Source organism: Trichosurus vulpecula, chromosome 1 (genome assembly GCF_011100635.1).
Source record: "Trichosurus vulpecula isolate mTriVul1 chromosome 1, mTriVul1.pri, whole genome shotgun sequence".
Taxonomy (NCBI): Eukaryota; Metazoa; Chordata; class Mammalia; order Diprotodontia; family Phalangeridae; genus Trichosurus; species Trichosurus vulpecula.
The window spans coordinates 441,712,635-441,720,495 of record NC_050573.1 but is presented as its reverse complement, the minus strand read 5'-3'; the positions used below and the strand labels follow the sequence as shown (position 1 = coordinate 441,720,495).

Sequence of the window (7,861 nt, the reverse complement as noted above, 5' to 3'; positions counted from 1 at the left end):
TGAAAAAACCACAGACCTGGAAAACAGATCCAGAAGAGATAATTTTAAAATTATTGAACTACCTCAAAACCATGATCCTAGACATCATCTTTCAAGAAATAATCAGGGGCAGCTAGGTAGCACAGTGACTAGAGCACTGGCCCTGTAGGCAGGAGGATCTGAGTTCAAATCTAGCCTTAGACACTTGAAATTTACTAGCTGTGTGACCTCGGGCAAGTCAATTAACCCTGATTACCTCGCCTCCCCCCTCTGAAAAGAAAAGAAATAATCAAGGAAAACTGCCCTAATATTCTAAAACAAGAGGGTAAAATAGACATTGAAAGAATCTACCAATCACCACCTGAAAGAGAATCCCAAAATGAAAACTGCTAGGAATATTATAACCCAATTCCAGAGTTCTCAGATCAAGGAGAAAATATTTCAAGCAGCCAGAAAGAAATAATTCAAGTATGATGGAGACACAGTCAGGATAACACAAGATTTAGCAGCTTCCATATTAAAGGAACAGAAGGCTTGAAATATGATATTCTGGAGGGCAAAGGAGCTAAGATTACAACCAAGAATCACTTACCCTGAAAAACTACAATCCTTCAGGGGAAAAAAAAGACATTCAATGAGATAGAGGACTTTCAAGCATTCTTGATGAAAAGACCAGAGCTGAATAGAAAATTTGACTTTCAAATATAAGATTCAAGAGAAGCATAAAAGATAAACAGGAAAAGGAAATCGTAAGGGACTTAATAAGGTTAAACCGTTTACATTTCTACATGAGAAGATGACATTTGTAACTCAAAAGACCATTCTCATTATTAGGGTAGTTAGAAGGAGTATATATAGACAGAGGACAAAGGCATGAGTTGAATATGAAGAGATGATATCTAAAAAAATAAAGGGGCTAGAGACGAATATACTGGGAGAAAGTGAAAGGGAGAGGTAGGATGGCATAAATTATCTCACATAAAAGAGGCAAGAAAAAGCTTTTACAGTGAAGGGGAAGGGGGGAAGGCAGAGCAAGTGAGTGAACCTTACTCCCATCAGAATTGGCTCAAAGAGGGAATAACATACACAGTCAATTGGGTATAGAAATCTATTTTACCCTACTGGAAAGCAGAAGGGGAAGGGGATAAGGGGGGGCCACGATAGAAGGGAGAGCAGATTGGGGGATGGAGTAGTCAGAAGCAAAACACTTTTGAGGAGGGACAGGATGAAGAGAGAATAGAATAAATGGGGGAAGAGGGAATAGGATGGATGGAAATACAGTTAGCAATTGAAAAAAATTTTGAAGCAAGTTTCTCTGAAAAATTCTAATTTTTCAAACATATAGAGAACTGAGTCAAATTTATATAAATAAGAGCCATTCTCCTGATAGATGATCAAAAGATATGGTCAGTTTTCAGGTGATATATCTATAGCCTTATGAAATAATACTCTCACTCTTGATTGAAGAAATGCAAATTAAAACAATTTTGAGGCTAGGACAGAAAAAGCAAATGACAAATATTGGAGGGGATGTGGGAAAAATGAGACATTGACGCATTGTTGGTGGAATTGTAAACTGATTCAACCACTCTGTAGAGCATTTGGAACTATGTCCAAAGGGCTATAAAACCATACATACCCTTTGACGGCAATACCACTACTAGGTCTATATCCTAAAAGAGATTTTTTTAAAAAGGAAAAGAACCTATTTGTACAGAAATATTTATAGCAGCTCATTTCCGGGGGCAAAGAATTAGAAATTGAGGGGATGCCCATCAATTGAGGAATGGATGAACAAGTTGTGGTATATGAATGTAATGGAATACTATTGTTCTATGAGAAATGAAGAGCAGGATGTTCTTGGAAAAACCTGAAAAGTCTTTTGTGGGCTGATGCAAAGTGAAATGCACTGTGTACAAAGCAACAGCAATGTTGGGAGATGATCAGCTGTAAATGAGATGACTTAGCTATTCTCAGCAATACAACGATCCAAGACAACTCTGAAGGACTTATAAGAAGAAATGATGGTGTCTGAATACAGATTGAACCATACTTCTTTTTTTTACTTTATTTTTATTGACTTTATTGTCTATTTTTTTCACAACATGACTATTACGGATATGTTTTGCATGACTACACATGTATAACCTATATTGAACTGCTTGCCTTCTCAATGAAGGGCGGTGGGGAAGGAACAAGAGAGAGAATTTGGTATTCAAAGTTTTATAAATGAATGTTAAAAATTGTTTTTATGTGGAACTGGGGGAAATTAAATTAATTTTTTTTAAAAGAAAAAAAACCGTAGTGGTAAAACATGATGTAAAAAATAAAATAAAATAAAATAAAATAAAATAAAATGGGTATGAGGATTCATGAGGAGGTAGTATAGACATGCTATATGACTAGAGAGCTGGAATTGGGCCAACTTTACAGTTCCCCTAGTGACTAGTACAGTGCTTTACATTCAGTGAGTAAGCATTTACATGCTTACTGATTTGAATTTTTGTCAAAGAAATCTCAACAAACTAGTTGGTAATGCATACAAGAGACTATAAACAACACAAAGATGACACATTGTAGCATATGACTGATGGAAAAAAAAGAAAGGTACTAATAAGAAGTCATAACAGGGAAGAAACAGTAGGAGTAGAACAGGAAGACTTCGTAGAAGAGGTGGGACTAAGCTGGACATTGAAAGATAGGTAAGATTTAGATCAGTGCAGGGTAGGAATGTACAAAGACCGTGGCAGTGGATACCTCATTTTGGTTGGAAAAGAAGGAAAAATAGTGGGAAAGAAGGCTGAAAGGTAGATTGGAGCCAGTCTGTAGAAAGTCTCAACTGCCAAGCATTTTCTTTGCAACCCTGTAAGGTAGGTCATACAAAGAGTATTATGTCCATTTTACAGATCAGGAAACAGAGGATCTGAAAATTTGGGTGGTGTATCTAGCAGTTTTTTAAAAATCAAGCTGTCTTTTTCCTAGGTAATTTTCATGTTTTCCACTTTATCAGTCACCCTCATTGAGTTCTATTGTTTCTGATTTTCCTGTCTAGTCTGTTCCATTGATTTTTCTATTCTTTTAACCAGGACTAGCTGGTTCTGATGCTTGCTACTTCATAATATAGTTTGAGATCTGGAAACGCTATTCCTCTTTATCTCAACTTTCCCCTTCCCCATAATTTTCCTTGATAATCTAGATATTTTGTTTTTCCAAATGCATTATCATTTTACCAAGTTCCATAAATATCCCTTCGGTAATTTGATTGGTATAGCATTAAAAGTGTATTTATTTTTGTATCACCATGGCCCAGCAAGCACTGAATTGTTACGTCCATATATTTAAATCATTTTTGTTTCTTTAAGGAGCACCTGTATTTTGTATAATTTTGGAAGACGTATCCCCAGATACATTAATGCATTCTGTAGTTATTTGGAAGGGAATTTCCTTATTATTGCTTGTTGGATTTTGTTACGTACAAATGTAATTGATTTTGAGGATTATGTAGCCTGCAACTTTGCTGAAGCTGTGGTCTCATTATCTTTGTCGATTCCCTAGAATATTCCAAGTATGCCACCCATCAGCAGCAAACAGAGACAGCTTTATCTCCTTGGAACCTATCCTTGTGCCTTTTCTTTTTCTTGTCTGGTTGCTAGCCTTTCCAGAACTGTATCAAATAATAGCGGGAGCTGCCGCGGTCGGGTTCGCCGCCTTCGCTGCGCGGCTTTGCTGCCGCCGCCGCCGCCCCTGGGAGCAACTTCTCCCTCTCCCTCCCCAGCCCCGGCCCGGTAGCTGACGTAAAGATGAGCAGCTCAGAGGAAGTATCATGGATCTCATGGTTCTGGGGGCTTCGTGGCAATGAGTTCTTCTGCGAGGTGGATGAAGACTATATCCAACCTCACAGGGCTCAATGAACAGGTGCCCCACTATAGGCAGGCACTAGACATGATCCTCGACTTGGAACCTGATGAGGAGTTGGAGGACAACCCCAACCAGAGTGACCTGATCGAGCAGGCAGCCGAGATGCTGTATGGACTGATTCATGCCCGCTACATCCTCACAAACCGTGGCATCGCCCAGATGTTGGAAAAATACCAGCAGGGAGACTTTGGCTACTGTCCCCGTGTATATTGTGAAAACCAGCCCATGTTGCCCATTGGACTGTCAGACATACCAGGTGAGGCCATGGTGAAGCTGTACTGCCCCAAGTGCATGGATGTTTACATCCCCAGGTCGTCCAGGCACCACCACACAGATGGTGCTTACTTTGGCACTGGCTTTCCTCACATGCTCTTCATGGTGCATCCTGAGTACAGGCCCAAACGGCCTGACAACCAATTTGTGCCCAGGCTGTATGGCTTCAAGATCCACCCTATGGCCTACCAACTGCAGCTTCAGGCAGCCAGCAACTTCAAGAGCCCTGTCAAGACCATCCGCTGACTTGTCTCCTCCCCTCCCCCCCAACACCTCAGGATGTGACACCGTTCCCCCTCTCCCCAGTGTACACACACACACACACACACACACACACACACACACACACACACACACACACCCCTACCTTTCCAGAACCCCTAATGGTTTTTAGTTTAAATTAACAAGAAGTCATTATTGTGGTGGTGTGGTGGGAGTATGAAATAAAGTAGAGGAAAAGGCTAAAAAAAAATAATAGTGGGAAGAGCAGGCATCCTTGCTTTACTCTCTTTGGAAAATAAATATAGTGTTATCACCATTGCACATGATGCATGCCTTTGGTTTTAGATGGATGCTTTTTATATACTAAATAAAAACATTCCTCTGTACATACTTCATAGTTTTTTTTTTTTTAAGAAAAATGAGCGTTGTACTTTGTCAAAGACTTTCTGCATCCGTTGATATAATTGTGGTTTTGGATAGTTTTTTAATATTATGTTCTTTTCCTAATGTTGAACCATTCTTTGGTTGTAATGATTTCTTGGATAAATCATTATAGTCTGACAGGATTTAAAAATTTTTGAATTTTAACTACTAACATTGGTTTTGTCAGAATGTAGTTTCCTTGTTTATTCCTTTTTATTTTTTGAATGCTTTGCTTTGTCAGATAGCATGATTGCAACTCCTGTTTTTTTAGATTAACTTGATGCCTAGTAAATTTTTTTTCATCTTGTTTTGTGTATGCCTTTGTTTTTTAAACGTATTTCTTCTAAGCAACAGATTGTAGGGTTTTGTTTCCTTATCCAATCTCTTTTTCATTATATTGAGTGGTTAACCTATTCATCTCTAAAGTTATGAGTTAAGTTTATGTATGGTTTTTTTTTTTTTAGGTATGATTTCCTGCCCCCACCCACCCCCTTCTGCTATAAATACTATGTCTCATCAGTACATTAGCACAATCTTTTTTTAAGGTGGCCCTATTCCCACTGGAATTCCCATGTTCTTTTCCCCTCACCCCTCATTCCTCTCTCCCACATTACCTTGTTCCTTTTGGACTTTTCTTTGCCTTATCTGGATTCTTATTCTCTTTTCCCACCTCGGTCAAGTAAATCCCCCTTCCTTCTCCTCCCCCTCTAGTTCTGTTCATTAGTTTTTGTTTTCTACAAAGTTTTCATTGGTAGAGAGCCATCCCATTAGACAAATAGTATTTTTTAGAGAGGAAAAAATAAGTCAGCGCAACTGACAGGTGTATCGAAAAAGTCTGAAAACTTGTGAAATGCGTAACCCCTGTGGACCTCCTGCCTCCACAAAGCTGTAGGTCAGGGGTGCCTTCTCATATCCCTTTCATCTGAGTTCATTAACTTTTAAAATGTCATTTTTCGAGCCCCTTTCCTGACAGGATTTCTTTTACTCTGTTCATTATCTATCCTTCTACAGACCCTCCCTAATTGTCAGGTCTCTCTATTCTCTATATTCCTCGTGTAATCATAACTTCAAAGTATCCATTCTGGACTTTCCCCTCTAGGCAGTTTCTGCCACTACAATGTAGGTTGTCCCACAGATTCCCCTTTTCCATTGTGTCTCAATTCCAGAAAAATTCCTGATTCCCACAGGTCACAGAGGACATTGTCCCTGGGAAGAGCCTCCCCATCACATGCCTGATAATGTAGTCCTCTACTACTTATATATCTGCCCCTGGTTACCTTCTTTCTCCATTTGCCTCAAAAAAAATCTCTTCCCTGAGTCCATGCCCTCCTTCTCCCCCAAGTGCCAGGTGCCCCTGGAGTTCTAATTTCCTCCCTCCAGAGTAAAAGTTTTTTTTTTCCCCCTCAAACACCAAATTCCCCAGACAACACCCAGCACAAAGTTCCCTATCTCCCTTCATAGAATGTCAGGGGACTCCTCACCACCAAAAGGAGACATCCTTCTTCCCTTACTCCCTCTTCCCCTCCCTCCCTTGTAAGCTCTCCTTTTCTGGAGACCAAAGGGGTCACCTTTTTTCATTGCCAACCCTCAATTTGACTCAAGCACATCACACTTGACTTTTCTCCACATTCCCCTTCCCCTTTCCATGCACCCTCCCACTTTTTTTTAGGCAGGGTGACTAGGCTCTGTTCATCTTGCCCCAAGGCTGTCTCTCCATTGTCACTTCCATTTCTTCCTTCACTGTCTCCTTTCGTATGTTTAAGAAATTAGTCTCATACTGGTCTCTGTTGTCACTCCTGGTCTTGCCATTCTTGGCTGCTTTGTTTGTCACTCCTGCATCTGTTGTCTTGGAGTGTTCAAGAAGCAAATAGTCTCTTCCGTTCTGTTTTTTTCACCCCAAGAATGTTTCAGGTGCTTCTTTATTACTCAATGTCCATCTTTTCTGATTTATGGTTAAGCCCAAACTTGTAGGGCAGGTAGCCCTGGGTGGCTTTCTGAGCTCCAATGCTCTTCAGAACGTCATGTCTTTCCCTCTTGCATTTTTTTGGAGGTTTTTTCCCAAACTATAACAGTATTGAAGCATTTCTACAGTTCTTAAAGAACTATATAAATGCCAGCTATGACTATTATTTCTTCTCAACAGTTATACATCTTCAAAGTTAGGAAGCTTAAAAGGCACTAACTGAATATGTGGAAGCATTATTCCTAGTAAGAAGCTGGATAACAAGGCAATCTTGTTTGGACATTTGCTAATCAAACTGGAATAATAATTATTAAGGATTGCTAAGGCTCCTTCAACAGCTAGAATCTTCAGATTCAGTGAAATAGAAGGAAGATGAACACAGGCTAGCATAACCAAGAAGAGTTTAGCTCTATGTTTAAGTAGGCTTTTTCTAAGTGTGGAAAATAATGAGATTCTCAGAAATTTTGTCTGAGGACAGAAAATGCAAACATTCTAACAAAATGGCCTTGCCAGAAACTTTAAATTTTAAAAATAAAGGCACATGTTTTCAAACTGGAGGGAAACAATTTTCAGTGAGTTTACATCAGAGGTGTCAAACATGCAGGCCATACAATACCACCCAGTGAGGCCTGAATCAGATTAGAATGTAATTTGAAAATAGTTGACAAAATAAATACAAATACAATAAAACACAGATAATATTATATTTAAAATCTAAATCAACATGAAGCCCCTAGAGATCTTATGTACAGATCAGTGGCCCCAATTCTATTTGAATGCGAGACATCTGGTCTACACTTCCCCCACAGCTAAATTTACGATTAGAGAACATCCAAAAAGTTATATATGTTTAAAAGCAATCAACCAGGCTCAAACATTCCTCTACAAAAATTAGTATTTCTGTGCCTCTCTTAAAGGACCTTGTGAGAAAAATACAGTTTATAAAGAATTCATTTTTACAACACAATAGTGGCACAAAGAAATATTCTTTCCTAATATTGATCTGTATAAAAACCATAAAACTGGTCATTTCCCCAGCATAAAATCTTCGAAGAAAAAATCCACAAGGGACATTTCACTAAC

At 39.1% G+C, this 7,861-nt stretch overlaps 1 pseudogene; it reads left to right on the top strand.

The window, feature by feature from the left end:
• Window positions 1-3,679: 3,679 nt before the first annotated feature.
• On the top strand, window positions 3,680-4,471 carry LOC118831475 (annotated as a pseudogene).
• Window positions 4,472-7,861: the final 3,390 nt, after the last annotated feature.